This window comes from Tachypleus tridentatus, chromosome 10 (genome assembly GCF_004210375.1).
Source record: "Tachypleus tridentatus isolate NWPU-2018 chromosome 10, ASM421037v1, whole genome shotgun sequence".
Classification (NCBI taxonomy): domain Eukaryota; kingdom Metazoa; phylum Arthropoda; class Merostomata; order Xiphosura; family Limulidae; genus Tachypleus; species Tachypleus tridentatus.
Window position 1 is genome coordinate 171,630,451 of NC_134834.1, and position 18,623 is coordinate 171,649,073.

At 35.3% G+C, this 18,623-nt stretch overlaps 1 protein-coding gene across 10 annotated transcripts in view; it reads left to right on the forward strand.

Moving 5' to 3' along the window:
- The window catches only part of LOC143230912 (thiamine-triphosphatase-like), a 64,680-nt gene that overhangs the window by 21,376 nt on the left and 24,681 nt on the right, over positions 1-18,623 (forward strand). The window contains exon 1 of one of the 10 annotated variants that reach the window (XM_076465218.1): positions 8,222-8,444. The exons of the other annotated variants lie outside the window; for them this stretch is intronic. The gene's annotated coding sequence lies outside the window, so the exon portion shown is untranslated. Of the gene's footprint in view, positions 1-8,221; positions 8,445-18,623 lie in introns of those variants that run through there. 10 annotated transcript variants of the gene reach the window in all.

An 18,623-nucleotide genomic window follows, 5' to 3' on the forward strand; every position in this document is an offset into this window, starting at 1 on the left:
CACACACAAAAAGAGCATGACGATTGTCGATTTTTACACTTGATGCCATAATTCTAAAAAGATACCGTTTTGTAACTTGTATACGAAACGTATATAACGTAGGCGCCTAAAATTCGACAATTTGGCTTAAAATTTAAACACTTTTTGTACCCAAAGAACGATTTTACTCGTTAGGGAAATAATATACCATTTTCATTATGGGTAATAATGAAACAAATGCTTTCATAATACTTTATGGGAGAGTAAAAAGAGAAATAAGTGAAGTAGTGGGAAACGAATACAGTTGATTGTTACAGTTATTGAAACCATAATTTTAAAATTCCACTGTTTTATCAAAGGTTCGATAAAAAAAAAAATCTCAAGATCTCAGTCAAAGATAACGGTTATGGAGGAATGAAAGGTGTTTATGTAAAATATGTTGTCCACAGAGATATATTTAATTTATAATCATTCCTTGTTTATACACTTTATCTTAAATATAAATATAACAACATTCTGTTCAGAAGGCTTTTGTTTCATCCATATCCAAATACAGAATAAAACAAGAGCATTACTTAAAGGATTTATACATTTAAATCATTCTCTTCTCATACATGCAGTATTTCCTTTAATAATTTTGCAAATGTGTAAAAAACAATCTCTGGGCTCTGATTTATATGGCACGGCACACGCTTGTTATATGCAAGAGGTCCAGTCCCATCTTTATCAATAATTTTATTTTTTTCCCTAAAATAGTGTTTCAGTAGTCATATAATAAATAATTATGCAAAACACGTATCATCCCTTAGTAGTATTTTTAACATTACAATTGGCTTAAGTGCTATTAAAAGTAATTTAATTAAATTTTTTAACATTTTTATATTTTTACAAATAAACCAAAATTACAACTACATTTGTCAATGGGAGTGGTAATAAATTTTTCTTGAAGTTTAATGATTGTATTTTTAAAAAAGCATGAAATGAAACGATATGCAGGTAAATTAATCATATACAGTATCTGGAAGATTATTTGTAATTTATATTTTTAGATGTTTTTACAGTCCTCACAGTTGTAAGCTGTGGACTTGTAATGCAAGAATTAGTGTTTCGATACCCGTGGTAGATGCAGCACACATAGTCCGCTTTGTAACATTGTGTTTAACTACAAGCAAACAAATCACCCAAATGTTACGATATTTGTGTAACAGCTGTGAACAGAATAATTTCATATAAGCATTTTCACATTCTGATTTATTTGTAAATTATATCGTAGTGGAGCTTTTCATTATTACTCTGATAAACATAATTCAAATTTTGATTGTTTAAAATCTTTATTATTTTAAGTACTGTTTACCTTCACAAAAAGACAAATTTGTATGTAGAATAATAAGGAAAAATAAACGTGAGTCAAATCGGTTATTTGATGTAATCACTGTGTGAGTGAAAGACGTCTCAAATATGTTCCATTATCGACAGTTATTTAAAATAACGGGTACTAAAACTTATAAGATGTATTTTAAAGGGATTCATATGAAAAGTTGAAATGTACTGTTTCAATTGTATCCACAGTATTGGTAGTAATTATGGAAACGCATGGTAATACAAAGACATGAGCCGCAAACAACTAGTACAACTAGTCACTCATTTGTTCGATGTGTCAGCACAGAAACTACAAATAAAGCAAATAACTTGTACACTGCGCTCTTATTTTGTATTTAATTCAAATTTAACAGTATTTTTTTAAATTCTATCACAAGTTTGTCAATATGTAATTGTGAAATGTTCTAAATGTCCGATATTACCTTCCATAATTCAGCCAAGTTCTATGATTATTATTTGACCTCAGTTCTCTTGCAAGTTTACACAAATGTGATAATATTCATACTGGGATATTGTGTAGACTAAGCCATCTTCTGAGTGTTTTATTAGTTTTTTATTATTTTAATGTTGTTTTTTATTATTATATTCAGTTTATACTTGTGATCACTAACTGTATGGAATATGAATATCTGAGCTTGTACTTATCAGTAGTCATATATACCTTCAACGTTTCTTATTCGGCTTTTCCCTTTAGTAGAGATCGCCGTCATTCACATATGTTTTCCTCCAATCATCTCTGCTCATTGCCAGGTCTTCCACAATTAATCCCATTCTACCAAAACTTTACTGGTCTTCCCTGTCTTCCTCTGTAAGCCTTAATGTTCTCCTTATTGGTTGTTCTTCTATTCACTTAACTGAACTATCCCAGCCTCGCTTCTCTTGCCTTTTCCTCGATTCCACAGAATCCTGCCATTTTCTTATTTGTTCTTTTTCCTTTCATCTACACTTCCAATAGCCGTCTTAGCATTCCCATTTCTGTTCTTATCAACGAGCCCCCCCCCCCTCACTGACTTGGCTCCATAGAGAATCACTTGTCTAATCATAGTTTACACACTGACTTTTAGTGACCTTGATAGCCTTTTGTCACAGATGACTGTGATTACTTCCATTTCTTCCAAACCACCTGGATTATATCTCTCACAGCATTCCCACTTTTTCTTGCACTTTGGTTTATACTTCCCAAGTTCCTACAGTTTTCCACCTGCTCCAGCAGCTCCCGTTTACACCTGTGATCTTGACTTTCGTTTTTCTGGCATTCACTTTCAAGCCTTTGCTTTCCAAACTGTTCTGCCACACTTTGTGTGTCCTCTGCTTACTTTCAACTGTTAGGACAAAGTCGTCAGCGTATAATAGCTCCCAGCAGAGCCCCCTTAGGTCACTCCTTACTTAAGACGACAGTGACGAACACAAGAGCAAATGGATGACCATCGGTGCAACCCAATGTTTACTTCAAACTTATCTGCTTTTCCATGTACTGTTTTCACTGTTTTTCGCTCGTTCATAAATGGCTGTTTCCAATCTAATCAACTTTTCTGGCGTTCCTTTCTTTCGGAGCGCAGATAGCCTTCGTGTAGCTTTGCGCGAAGTTCAGAAACAAACGCTAAACCTTTCTTTCGGAGACACCAGAATACTATGCTGATCTGCTGCCAAGCTGCTTTGTGCCACAAAACAGCAAACTGCTTTCCTCTCAGACATCAAATTGTCATAGGTTGTTAAAAGCAATATAAATGTAGATTCATCTGTAGAGAACACTCTTCTCCAGCTTTGTTTATCAAATTTGTTAAACTGTTCCATCCCTTTGGTTTGGTTTCTTCATTAAATGCAGTTTATGCTCAGATAACATTCGCTGAGACTGCTTCGGGCCAATGTGTATCTGACTCTTCTGAAGGTAACATTCACACTTGTACTTAGAGCTAGATCATTGGTAAGATTTCTGTTGAATTGTTACGTGTCACGTAAAGAGCATACCGTAACTTACTTTACACCACTTTCTTTATTACCTGTATTTGTTTCACTTACTCTCTTCAGAATTTTCATTTGTTACTACTGAAACATGAAATGTTGGCTCAAGCTGTCATGTGGAGTAGTATTAATCACTTGAAACTTGAGTTTTTTAGACTTTTTTCGTGTGGCATATCTGTTCTGGAAGTAGTATCCCTGTTTGTAGTTTTATTACCATTATGCTGATGTGTCGCTGTCTAATTGGTTGAATGACAGCTATTAACAATATATACAATGTTAGCAAATAATTGCATTGTGATACTGTTTGTTTTCATAATGTAAAGGGGAAGCAATCAAATAATATATACGTTTATATCCCACCTTATTTAGTTACTGTTTTCATAATTATTTCCACTTCTGTATATTTTTACATTGTTTGTGTAGCTTTGTATATACACACACACATTTAAACGATACATTGATTTTTAACAATTAATGTGATTTTATAGATGTACAGAACTTGCTTTTGACGTATTGTAGTTACATGGTAATAAAAATAGCTCATTAATTTCATTTGAATTAGATTGTCTTGGAAGTGAAGTTATATTAAAGAATTAAAGCGTCACGACGTCAGTCAGTTTGTTCTTATAAATTTGTTTGATGTTTTTTAATCACGGATAATTTTCCCAAAATGGGCCGGAAACCTTCTGGAGAAGTAACTTAATTTAACCTCTCGCAGTAGTGTTTGTACCGATATTCACTGATTTATTATGTAGGCCCGACATGACTCGTAGCCTGAGGGTTATACCAAACATGCTTGTTCTTTCAACTGTGGGAGTGTTATCATTCATTTGGAAAAGAGTAGATCAAGAGAGAGTTGGCGGTGGGTGGTGATGACTAGCTTCCTTCCCTCTAGCCTTTGACTAATAAATTAGAGACAGCTAACGCAGATAGCCATCGTGTAGCTTTGCGCGAAATCCAAAACAAACAATAGATTGTATATACGCACGTGCATAAAAATGTAATTATACGTTCTCTTACGCATAAATGAAACTTGCGTAACAGCAACGCTTCCGTTAATGGATATCCGGGCGTTATTATACGCTGAAATTAAGTGTATGTGGAAGTCATCATACGTCAGTAATTCTAAAAATAATTGTTTCCGGTTTCACATAAACCATATTTTATTGTTGTGATCCTAAACGTTTTCTGTTGGTTTTTAAATTTTGTTATGAAATTCTGTTGCTCACTTGTGACGATCCCAAGAACAAATCGCGACCTTCACTTGTCAATATCTACCAACGATATAGCGAGGCATTGAATATTCGTTCTGTTATAGCCATACCTTTTCGGAATATTTCGGGTTCGAATCCCCGTCACACCAAACATGCTCGCCCTTTCAGCCGTGGGGGCGTTATAATGTTGCGGTCAATCCCATTAATTCGTTGGTAAAAGAGAGTAGCCCAAGAGTTGGCGGTGGGTGGTGATGACTAGCTGCCCTCCTTCTACTTTTACACTGCTAAATTAGGGACGGCTAGCGTAGGTAGCCCTCGTGTAGCTTTGCGCTAAATGCAAAACAATATTCAGAATGCATAAGCACCGTGCGTATTACTTCCTAACTGCGCCGAGAGCAAAATCGTTCGAACACAGATGAAAAGACAAATAGTAAATCTATGTTCAGTCCAAATGACCTGGCTCAGAACATGCATCTGTTAAAATTGCGTGCTTACATTGATATTTAGCATGCAGTACAATGTTATGAGACCACCATATGTTTGATTGGAACTTCCGAAATTGATGCAAAACCTGTACTTTCTGTTTCTATAAGCTAGTGGAAGGACAGGTAACATTTTAAACTGCATTATCTGTTGTTTTCGTAGCATTTTCCTATTTCAACGTAATTCCAAGAATAAATACACATCAGTGTGTAAGTTTATTTGATGGGACGTTCTCAGTGTATCAGAATGAAGCTTCGTATGTTTCATATTGTTGTACTGAAGAGTAATTGTTTATACAGCCTTTTGTACTTTATTGTTAGTGCCATTTGGATGCAGGCAGATTGTTTCGACTACAGAAAGCTGGCGTTTGATTAAATGTTGTAGATTGTGATAACATGCAACGTAAGAAGCTGACTATTTTTTGTTTTGTTTTTTTACTAAGGCTAGCTTCTGATTTGTGATGTTCGTTAACTAACGACCAGTTATACTTGGCGTGCTTATAAGTGGATGTCTACTTGAATAATAAAAAGAGCTCATTAATTTCATTTGAATTAGATTGTCTTGGAAGTGAAGTTATATTAAAGAATTAAAGCGTCACGACGTCAGTCAGTTTGTTCTTATAAATGTGTTTGATGTTTTTCTAATCACGGATAATTTTCCCAAAATGGGGCCGGAAACCTTTTGGGGAAGTAACCTAATTTAACCTCTCGCAGTAGTGTTGTCTGTAAATCAATTAGTAAACACTAAAATTACATCACGTGAGGGACGCTTAACGTTCTAGTTTTTACTGTTGTGACGTCAGTAAAAGGTGCGCATGCCATGAATCACGAGAAGAATTAAGCATTCTGTAGGCTACAACACGGTATGACATATTCTTTTCGAAAGCAAGAAATAAAATTATTTGTTACTCTTAATTTTTGTTTTAATTACTCCAAAAACAGAACACTTTCGTGGACCGAGTGGAAGTACATTTAGTTTTTGGTTTAGACTAGATCCACCTTGTTACTATTGAAATCTGTTAATGTTAGGAATCACTCTTTATTGCACGAATATTTGGTATTGTTTAAATACTTTTTCCTGGAGACATTATTATGGTTACTTGACGTTAGGAAATTGAGAAAATAGTATGTTTGAAGTGTTATGTAAGAAGCCGTGAAGAATAAATATTTGAGTTATATGTAGCCGACCATAAGACATAAGTAAGCTTAGAAAGATCTGATAAGATATGCTAGATATTTAGATAATTCGTATCTTTATTTTTGTAGTTATTGATGTTAAACACATCCTTAGTACCAACAAATCCTTTATTTGCAACTTTGCTTTACATAGGTAAAATCGTAACAGTAATTCTGTATTCCTAGAATGCTTTTTGTTTATATTTTATTATACATATGAACATTTATAACAAAAGAAAATGAGTGTTTTTGACGTCGATAAATCACTATTCTCAAGTCGTTTACGGACTTACGATGTTAAAAATCCAGGGTTTGACTTCAGCTGCGAAAAGTCCGCAAATCGTCCAATGTGTAGTTTTGCGCTAAAAACAATAAATCTATTCGTCATTGCTTCCCTCCGGTGTCCAGCGTTAATTATGAAGGCTTATAACTCAAAAAATGTGTTTCTGCACTCAGTGGGAAGAGTACAAATAGCCCATTTTAGAGTTTTGTAGTTAACAACAACAAAACAAAAAACATCGAATCACTCGTATTATTCCGAGTCGCCATCTGTAATGACGTATTTTCGCATGATCCTTTACGGTTTCTTTATTTCTTGATTTTCGTTGACTCCAGTCTTCTGTGCGTTAACTCAGTCTATTCTGTTGCCATTATCTAGGTCTTACTTTTTTTATTTTATAGTATACATTAAATAAGGTTTAGCTGTTCGATTCATCGTAACACTGTTTCTTTGTTAATTAATTAAAGTGGTGTCAGCTGAATTCCAAAGGGTTTTCTTGTTCCATAGTTTGACCAACCAAATCACATTGTTTGAAACAACCAGAACCCACCTTGAGGACGTATTCAGCTATACTGGTATAATTATATTCCTAGTTTTCTTATTTTCCTCTAATCCTGGAACTCTTTAGTTGTTGGGCACAACATGTTAGAATAATCTTAAAGGATTGTAAGTGGTAGTGTTGGACTTATTGCTGAAAAAGGAATATTTAGTGCTCTTATGGAATCAAAATTTAGTATGCTTTTGAGTTATCCGTTTAGATATATGTTACATGTGTGACATTTTCTTATAGCTGTAAGGATACAATTTCCAATTCACTTGGTGTAGTTTATACCTGTGTTGTTTGTCTCTTGTATGTTTTGCGTTATTTTTTCATGAAAGGAAGATGATGTACAACATACACTTTCCTCTACGTGTTAAACTTAACACAACTGTTGCTTTCGTTTAATATATATTTGATTGTGGCTATCTAATTCTATTATTTGATCAAAGTCGGAGATGGGTGCTACCTTCTTTGTAGTCTGACAGCTCAAAATTAGGGACAGCCATACATGGATAATTCAATTTGTAGTTTTGAGCGAAATTTTAAAACAAAGCAAATAATTGAGTGTCGGTCATACAGTTGAAACGGTAAGTGCTCTTTGATTTTCACTAACAAAGTATTTTGGTTCTCGCAGTAAATGTCTACATTTTGACGCCCTATTCTTCAGTGAGAATAACACTGCGATTAAATTATGCACAGCTGTGAAATCTAAGCAAGTTATGAATAAGTAACCCTGTTAATCATATACAGAACACTAAGGTGTATAATGTTTTTGTTGTATGATTATATGAATGCTACATATACAAATTTTGTCTTAGTTGAGAAAGGTCCTGCATCTTTCCAATTGATCGAGACAAATCGTATAGAACAAAAAATTCAACCCTATTACGGGAAGAAGTGTAGGTACTGTGGCGATGCTCTTGCGCAGTCAATTGATTATATATACCCTGGTTGACTGAAAAGTCATTATCCACAAAAGTTTAAGTGTATGTTAATTGATGCACGTAGCTATATTTAACTGATGTAAATGACTTGGCTAGCAATTTCATGTGTTGCAACTGTCTGTTTTGCACTTGTACATGACAAGCGCACGAAGTGAATACAGACAGCGCAGACGGAGGTAAAACAGTCATTCCCTTGTGAGTATAGGTCAATGCATAAGGTCAAGGAAACAACTAAAAATAATACTGTGTAACGACATAAATCCCGAGGCTATATAAACAGGATGGTCAAATGGATTTATTTTTGGACGTGTGAACTAAGTTTAGAACAAATATTTTTGGTTCTGCGAGCCACCAAGGACTTCATTCTACGAGCGAATCGCATGAAGCTCGTGGTTAACATCTCTGTTTCCTTATCACCTTTTATTGTCGCTATTCTAGCTGTCCAGATAACTCCTCTGTTGAAGAAAAGAAATTGATATCTGTGTAGTAAGTACTTGATCTCTGTTGGGAACCTGTTTTTTGTATGTAAAAAAAGATAAATATAAATTCATATTGATATTCTTAGCCTTTGTTTTGTATATTAGCACGTACAATATTTAATGGTTTGTGTTTGATTCCCGTATTGAAATGTAGTTTATTTGCATGTGACTTTCATCTTCCTGTTGTTGGATTGTATAATTAGGCTTTTATAGAAATCTAAATGTCGTGTATAAGGGATTGAAATGATGAAATCAAATTTCATTCACTCAAAGGAAAGCTATCACGACGATTACATTACCTCAGGTAAAGGTGTATTTCCACATTATTTGTTTACTTTCTGTTTTAATCCATGTAGTATGTTCAGTGGTCATAGTAAAGGAATATAGATGAACCATCGAGAAAGTCATTAAAAAAGAAATTCCTCAATGTTGTAGTTCGATCCCTGTTTGCCTTCATGTACCTAAAGGTGTATTTTTTTTATTAATGTTGTAGGTGACTCAACTTGTAATTCCTAACGATTTCTATTATACTTTTCTTATTTAAAATGTATTTATTACATAGAAGATAAAGAGGCGTAAGAGAACTAGTTTAAAACATGTAACGTTTAAGAAAACTGGATTTGAGAGTAAACTGGGCGTAGCTTAGTTGCTAGTGTGTGCCGTATTGTGAATCCAAGTATACCTTATTTGCACCATACTGCCGCAAATTCGAACCCGCACTTTGGAGATGTGAGTGAGTCACATCTTAATATTCACTTTCTATAGCTTAACAGTTAGTGGTGAGTGTTATTAGTTAGCTGCCTCCCGTTTAATTTAACAGTTCAAATTTAGGGAAGGTTCATACAGATATTCCTTGTGTAACTTTGCACGAATCACCATCACTGTGTGAACCAGAACGTAGCGTTAAACAAAATGTTATTAAAAGGTCTCTACATATCTTGTAGCATACATAACATACTGCATTTAAGTAGTTAAAACACTGACTGATTTTTTTTAAAACTAAACACATTTATAGTAAAAACGCTACTGTATTTGTTTTAAGAATTGAAAAAAATGACTGAAATTGCAGTGTTCTGCTTCTAAAAACAACTACTTTGTGTATGACGTAATAACAATGATTTCTTATCAGAGCAGGATACATACTTGTATCAAAATTAAAATCAACCAGGTAGGGAGCAAGGCTGATTAAATTAACAGTTCTTACTGTTTCGTAAATTGAGTACTTTTGCTGTTAGCGATGTTTTCGGCAGTAAACCTGATAATATATCTTGCATGTCTAAGGTCAGCACCGAGAACTTATGAACAATAGTGTCGAGATTATCTTAAAACAGCCTCGAAGTTTTACTTGGTTTTAACACAGTATCTCTCTTTCTGCAATAGAGGTTCCTTTTAGCGAGAGATCGGAGATAAAAAAAAAAATACAGGATATGGCATACAATGAGATATGACGTCTAGAAGTTAAAGTTTACAAATCGGGAAGTAAGTGGTCGAGTTATAGTTCGCCGCATAAGTAGTCGAAGCTGCACAGTTTATGTTATGTAATTGACGGGTCCACTACATATTTCTCTCCGTTCATCGTTGCATCTGTTTGTTAATTCAGAACCCATTAGATCTACAACAGATAACGCTAACCCTCGCTCACCTTAATTGGAACTTTAACACTCTTCAGTACTTCGTATTTTGTCACCTCTATTTTCTCGATTACCTGTATATGAAAGATTCAGAGACGTTCGACTTGCAGTATTGACAGCCGCTGTTAATGCGATTTTTAACAGCACTTGTTGAGGAGATTCCATCTATTGAATTTAGAGATTCTCTGGTGGTACTCAAATTTAAGTTTGGTGCTGACAAAGACAGTAATGATAGCAATATTGAAATAAAAGTCGCGTAATTTGAGTTGAGAATAAAAAAAAAAGAAAATAATTTGTGTATGTGACCGTTGCTGGTAATATGATGCAGCCATAGTGAAATTCTCTCTCTCTTTCAAGCCCGGCATGGCCAAGTGGTTAGAGTGCTTCACTCGCCATCTAAGGGTCGTGAGTTCGAATCCCCGTCACATCAAACATGCTCGCCATTTCATCCTTGGGGGCGTTATAATGCCACAGACAATCCCACTATTCGTTGGTAAAAGAGTAGCCCAAGAGTTGGCGGTTGGTGGTGATGACTAGCTGCCTTCCCCCTAGTTTTCACTGCTAAATTAGGAACAACTAGCACAGATAGCTCTCGTGTAGCTTTGCGAGAAATTCAGAAGCAAACAAACAGACACGCTCGCCCTTTCAGCCATGAGAGCATTATAATGTTACGAACAATATTGCCAGTGTTTGTTGGTGAAGAATGACCCATGTGTTGACGGTGGGTGTTGTTGACGCTCTGTCTTCCCTCTAATTTGTCACTTCTAAATTAGGGAGGTCTGATGTAGATAGCCCCCAAGTAGCTTTAAGCGAAATTCGACTTCAACTAACGAGTGATATTTCATACTATCACATTGATTGCACATTTAGTTACAGCGGATTCGAATAGTATGTACAACTCCTCCAAAAAAGCAATGTGCGAAATGTCTTGTTTTTTATCCTGCCACCTAGAAAACAAATTTCCTTATCTCCGCTTAAGGGATAGAACCTGTGTTAAACTAGAAAGCATACGTAGTGTAATTGTTATATATATACACACATACATTGCGAAAAAATATTGTTTTCCAGAAAATTGGGTTCAGCTCTTAGCATTGGTGTCATTACAGTGTTAGGTTTTTTTCTTTGATATTCATGCGTTTTGTACATAATCACGTTGCCTCCAATAAAACTCCAACGTTTGAGAGAAATGTTGCGACTCGCCAGGTCAGCATTTCTTAAACTGGGGCCCATGGGGTGTCACTAGTCATGTTAGAAATTTCAGAAAAATAATTCTAAATGTACGATTTATAGAATAAAATCATATAATAAAATGAAATTTATATGAATACAAACATTTAATTTTGGAATATGCAATTTCACATGCATGGATTTTTTTTTAAAGAAAAATATCGGTAGGTTTGGGGGGGCCACGAAAAAAAAATTAAATTAAAAGGAGCCTTTGGGTTACTAAAGTTTGAAAATCGTTGCACTAGGATACATGATATGCTTTAATCACTAATCTCGATATAGAAATATTAGCTTTGTCTTTGATAAATGTGTAAAATAAACGTATAGAATAATTACTGCATATATGTGTTGTGTGTACTCACTGTTATTAACGATTTTCTTTATTTTTGCTTGAAACGTTTTTTCTCCTTTTTATATGGGTTGTCTAGCATGCTGTTTAATGTTTATTGGGTTTGAGGCCTTTTAACTCCACATATACTAACCTAAATTAATTTAGGTGTGTGAATAATTTTATGACATTGCGCCTAATTTATTATTCGATATTATACAACGGACCAACTTTAATAATTATGTTACAGACTAGCAAACATCATAAATATTACATACATACTACCATTATATGATGCCTTACTGTATTGTATCTCTCTGGTTTGCTGACTCAGACTGTGCTAATGAGTTCTGAATAGGCGAACCTGCAGTATACAGCAGAAAGTGACGAATCAGAGAACGTAATATAGCCCTGCGTCAAAGAGTATATTTTCAATATTATCTTTGGCGAAGATAAATCTGTAATATAATCATGTTGCTTAATGGTTTATTTTCTTTCGTGCAGTTTCTGTCAAAATGTTTTTTATGCACAACCTCGCTGGTGAAAACGATCATTCCACCTGCACATCATTAAGTATTTAACATTTAAATACGACTTTTCAATAACGTATAATTTATAACAATTCTTTTTTGTCAATATGATAATGATTGGCGAGAAGCCAAGGCCGAACAAAAGTTACAGGTGCGGATGATAGAAACAAGCCAGTGAAATATACATAAAAGGTTTGTTTCTTTCATTCAAAATGTTTGTTAGAAATTCAAATAACTCTTTATGCAGAAAGTTTGGTTTTCGAAGTAACTACATGGTGGGCCGTAAGTCCCTACCCATCCATCCATTTATTGTGCCTAAACAACGTTATAATACTAATGATGAGTTGAAGGCAGCTGTTACCGCGGCATTTGAAACAATAACCCCTGCTATGTTGAGGAAAATGTCTTACAGAACATGGCGTCGCATAATATTATGCAGCGAGAATGAGGGACAGCACACAAATACACTGGATACATAAGATATATGGATGGGTAGGGACTTACGGGCCACCCTGTAGAAGAATGTTAACACTATTCCGTACTTGTACATGAGGCCCGGCATGGCCAGGTGGGTTAAGGCGTGCGACTTCTAATCTGAGGGTCTCCGGTTCGCATACACGTCGCACAAAACATGCTCGCCCTTTCATCCGTGGGGGCGTTGTAAAGTTACGATCAAGAGCCCAAGAGTTGTTGGTGGGTGGTGGTGACTAGCTGCCTTCCCTCTAGTCTTACACTGCTAAATTAGGATGGCTAGCACAGATAGCCCTCGAGTAGCTTTGCGAGAAATTCAAAATCAAACAAACTGTTTTAATATTTAAAATATGAAGTGTCTAAGTATTGTTTTTATGACAGTAGGGTCATTTTTTATTTTAGTGCAAAGAATTGAGCATTGGATATGATTATTCATAAGAAATCAGTTAAGGGTATAGTGTTGGATTTGCGAGAAATTCAAAACAAACAAACAAAATTTGTACACGAAGGAAAATTTATGTTCTTTAATTTGCAGTATTAAAACAACACTCGATCACTTTGAAGATTATAGGGCGTATTTTTTCATTACTGTTAAACATTACATAGTTTTATGTAGCACAGTGTCTGAAAAATAACTCGCTTTCTTCTTTGTCCCCCTCTCCACACACAGACAAAAAGTAGCACAGCGGATTGACTGCTGATTCATATTACTAGAACCGAGTTTCGATACTCGTTGTGGGCAGAGCACCGATAGCCCATTGTGTAGCTTTGTGCTTAATTCTAAATAATCAATCAGTCAATTCACTTGTTTACCCTAGAAAAAAATAATCTTGTGACGTAACTATAATAATAACAACGAGTGAAAGACCTATGGAAATAGGATAGACACAACTGTAATAACACTTAAAACAAGGATATTCCAGGTGGAATATTTTTACAACACAAGAATAACTCTTAGTTTTTAAGACTTCTTTAATTATTCTTTACGTTCACTCACGAAGACATTACATACGATAAACACACGCACACACCTGCTTGGATTTGTACGATTTGATGTTAATAAATAATGATGTTATGAGCACCACCTGCACTGTTTCGTTTGACACAGTGTTGACCATCGTACTCTGAATTTATTAATGATTGATGAATAATATGTCTAAGAACGTCGTAATGGCCTTTCAAGTTGACAGGTAAGAGCTGAAGTGTACCAGATGGTGAAAAATTGTAGTTACCAACCCTCATTCAATTGTGTGTGTGTGTGTTTAATTTTGTAATTGAATAAACGAGGAAGGTCCAGATGTTTGCTTTTTAATAAATTATTAATTGTGTGCAATTTAATTCATTTTTCGGGCAAAAATAACTTTTGTTGTTATACAGCATATATAAGAAAGTATGAGGAAAGAATTATGATGTGCAAGGTATTCTTACCTGGTGTCTTGGTCGTCTTTGCTGCTGTCTTTTAGCACAAAAGTACGTAATTAGCTGTGTGTGTTTTATCAACCACGAAGAGGCCGAACTTCGGATTCTTGAGTTATTAAGTCCGAAGATTTACTGCTGATTCACCGGGGATTGCTTTAGTGTATATTATCCCAGTTTGAACGTACAATGTGGGGATTAACATTGAGTTTCCTAATGAACTTTGTAATAACTGAAGCTACGCAGCCGTTGTACATCACTCAAATGTACGAAAAAGCTGTTAACCATATATAGCATGGGGAAGACACATAATTAAAAGTAAACTGGTATGTATGATAAAATTCTGAAAATATTAGTTTGACCCTTGTGTGAACTTTATGCGGAAATATTTTCTTCAATAAATTTGGCATGTTAGATGTTCCCCGTTGAAACAGCGGTAGTTTCACGGAGTTACAACGCTAAAATCAGGGCTTAGTTCCCGCGTAGGGTAGCTGATAGTTTTATTTGGCTTTACCCTAAAATCAAAAACAATCAAATAAGCATGTTAGAGATTTTTAACACTTGCACACTAATTTTTAAAAAATAATATTTTTGATCACAGAATTGTTAAAGCATCAATATTATTTCAACTACTGAATAACAACCTTTATTTGAAAAAAATAAGAAAAAAGAAGAATCGTGTGTTTTAATTATATTGTTTCTTTTGAACTGTGCATATCGAAGTCTATTTCACTTCAAACCAAGCATGGGCCAGAGGTTAGAGCAGTCCATTGCCATAAGAAACGCACTCCTTGGCTTCGAGTCGGTATAAGAGTAGCCATTAAATTTCAATTTTCGGTCAGATAAGAGCAACACAAGAGTTGCCGGTAGGTGGTGTTAACTAGCCGTCTTTTTTCAAGTTTATTGTTTAAGTTAGGGTTAGCCTTGAGCAGATATGCCTTGTGAAGCTGGTCCCGCATGATCTAATGTTTAAGGAGTTCGATTCGTAATCTGAGGATCGCGGGTTTGAATCCTCGTCACACCAAACATGCATGCAGTTTTAACCGTGAAAGCGTTATAATGTTTCGGTCAGTCCCCCTCTTCGTTGATAAAAGAGTAGCCCAAGATTTGGCGGTGGGTGGTGATAACTTGCTGCCTTCCATCTAGTTTTAATTAGGGACAGCTAACACAAATAGCCCTCGAGTAGTTTTGCACGAAATTCAAAACAAGCAAACTCTCTTCATAAATTGTACAGTAACTATTAATACGTTATTATGCCAACCGAGCTATTGTAGAGTAAATTTTAAATAGTTATATTGTTAATAAAAGTATCAATACAAAACTATATGTTCTCCTCCTCTCTTTCTTTGTAGATGTTATATTTAAAAATTTAAATGACAAGGGATAAGTATCATTTGATTATTTAATAAAAAGTAATTATTTGAAATAATTTATTGAACTTAGTTTCAAATTAATTAAGACTAAATGAGAAATTCTCGATTGTGATCATAAAAATTGTTTTGCGCATTATTAACTTACATGAATAGTTCAATGGTAAACGTAATTACGTGTGTCAGAAATACATCTTTGTTTATCATGAGTAGATGTTTGTCTCATTGTTTTGGCTAGCCATAGACCATATCGTATACTTAGAATAGTTATAGAATGAAATTACGATTATACATATTAAAAAACACGAAAAACAAGTTTTCTTATGATTTTCCTCCCATATTAGATATGACTCAGTTGAATTTTTTCAGTAATTATTTCTTAACTGAATGAAAAGTACAAAATGCGTTAATGATGTTTGTTTTAATTTTGCTCAAAGATACACCAGGGACATCTGCGCTAGCCGTCTCTAATTTAGAATTTAAGACTAGAGAGAACGATCCAGTCCTCACCACCCACCGCTAACTTTTCGGCTTCTCTTTTACCAACAAATCGTAGGATTGACCGTCACATAATAACGGCTGAAAATGTGAACATGTGTGATGTGACGGGGATTCCAACCCTCGACCCTCAGATTTCGAGTAGAGAACCCTAACCACCTTGCTGTGCCGGGCATCTCGCAGCAAATCCACATCTGGTTAAAGAATTGAACCCCTCAATTTAGCATTGTAAGTTAATGATGCAATTAAAAATAATACCTCATGATTTTAGGTAAATATCGTAAATATGGAAAAACTATATAACAGAATGAAACATCAACTCATCGGAGGGCTAACAAAATGTTCCCCAATATTTAGCGGTGATTGTTGTTGACTAGCTGTTTTCCTTTTAACGTATTTTATCAAATTTAGGGACAGCTATTACAAACAACCCTGGAGTTGCTTTCTGATAAATTGAACAAACAAATCCATCGTATTCTTGAACTATGGATCTTCGGGCTCAGCCCTCACTTTCTCTTATTACACATACACTACACGTTAGGACTGCGAGTGCGTGTGTCATAAGAGTGACAGTGAAGTCACTATTCGGTCGCAGAAGATTTGGCAAGGGTGGGTGGGGTGTTGTTGACTAGCTGCCCCACCTCTGAACTAACAGTTCAAAAGTAGGAACAGCTATCATAGATAGCCTTTGTCTTCTGAAGGTTTACACGAATATCCGAAAATAAATTATCAGTTGTTTCGTTTGTCACGTTCCTCATAACACGTGAAAAATATGCGTGCGGTGCATGTTTTTCGCATTTGCTTTATTTCGACCTCTGATATATTTTGTGTTTTAAATGTATGTTATATGAATAGACTATGAAAATTATTGATAATAAACTGTAGGTGGTCATTTAAGGAACAAAACGATACAATAATAATACTTGAAACCACTGGTTAAAAAAAAAAATTCTCCAGTGTTCCAAGAATTGGTTTCTTAGTTTTCTAGTGTTTTCCACGGAAAATTGCGGAAATAACACACCCTTGTACATATATACACACATCCCATCATTATTATTGTTTCTTGATGGTGTTTAGCCAATATTACAGATCGTATAGGGTGTGTTTTTCCGGGGAAGACTTTCTTCTGTAATGGATTTGCTATTAGATATTTATTTTAATATCGATATTTGTTATAGTTATAGTTATTTAGAAGTGTATGTATCTTCTACTGTTAAATATGTATTTGTAGAAGATTCTCGAGTGTAAGAATCAACAATATATGTTTTACGAAAGCATTGGTCTATCGTCAAGTATTGTGGCCAACTGAAATTTTGACAACCTCTCTTAAAGTTTATAAATCAACGCGCCAAAAAGAGTTTACGAGGGCTGTTCAAAAAATACGCGGACTGTTTGAATTGCGCAGCTCCAGTTGGTTCCAGGGGAATCCGCTTGGTGTCGCTAGGTTCGCACAGATCAGCTGATTACGACGCCATTTCCCAATTGCAGATATCTTCATTTGTGTATTAGCTACGCGGTCTTAAATGAAGTGCGATTTTTTCGTTTGGCGGATTTCAGAATGGATGACCTGAAGGAGCAACGACTTGCTGTGAAATTTTGTGTTAAACTTGGAAAATCTGCGACTGAAACTTTTGCTATGCTTAACACGGCTTACGGTGATGTTGCTATGAAGCGTATGGCATGTTTCAAGTGCCATGAACGTTTTAAGGATGGTCGACAGTCCATTGAAGATGATGAACGTCCTGGACGTCCTTCCACGTCAATTGACGACCCACACATCGACAAAATCAACACCCTGGTGCGGGCAAGTCGACGTCTGACTGTCAGGGAGCTTGCTGAAGAGTGTGGGATATCAGTTGGATCTTGTTACGAGATTTTGACCGAAAAATTGAAGATGCACCGCGTTGCTGCGAAATTCGGCCCTCAGAACTCGTGAGTTTTTGGCCAAACACTCGATCACTGTTCTTCCCCACCCCCCTACTCACCTGCACCTTGCTCCTTGCGATTTTTTCTTGTTCTCCAAACTCAAAAGACCCTTGAAAGGAAGAAGATTTGAGACGATTCCCGAGATTAAGGCAAATGCGACTAAGGAGCTGGAGAACATTACAAAAGAAGCGTACCAGGACTGTTTCAACAAGTGAAAACACCGTTGGGATACGTGTGTGCGTTGGGGCGGAGAGTACTTTGAAGGGGTCCCAGACCTGTAACTTCTAAATAAAGTACATTTTGTTTTATGACGTCAGTCCGCGTATTTTTTGAACAGACCTCGTATATTGTTGGTTTGGTACAGTCAGTATACTATAAACCTCGGAATCTGTAATTATGATAAACACTCATTAATCGGGAAACTAGATACTTGATAAGGAAGATTTATAGATTTCGATTACAAACCATTTAACTACAGCGAATTAAGTTCCAACGTTAGTATTCTATGAAGACATTGATAACTTCGTCTGTAAAAAAAATCACGTGTGATTAACAAGAGATAGCTTGCGACCCGTTACATCAACTATACCGATATCAAGTGATATTTATTTGCTAATCGTGAACTGTCGATAAAATATTCAGTTGGATAACAGCCTTCATTATAATTGTTTGTGTATTAAAATATATTTGTATTAAGATAGAAAAATGTATCTTGTTGACAAATTTAATTAACTTCCAATTATAAATTACATTTTAACTCAGTTTCAGGATATTTGAAATTGTAATATG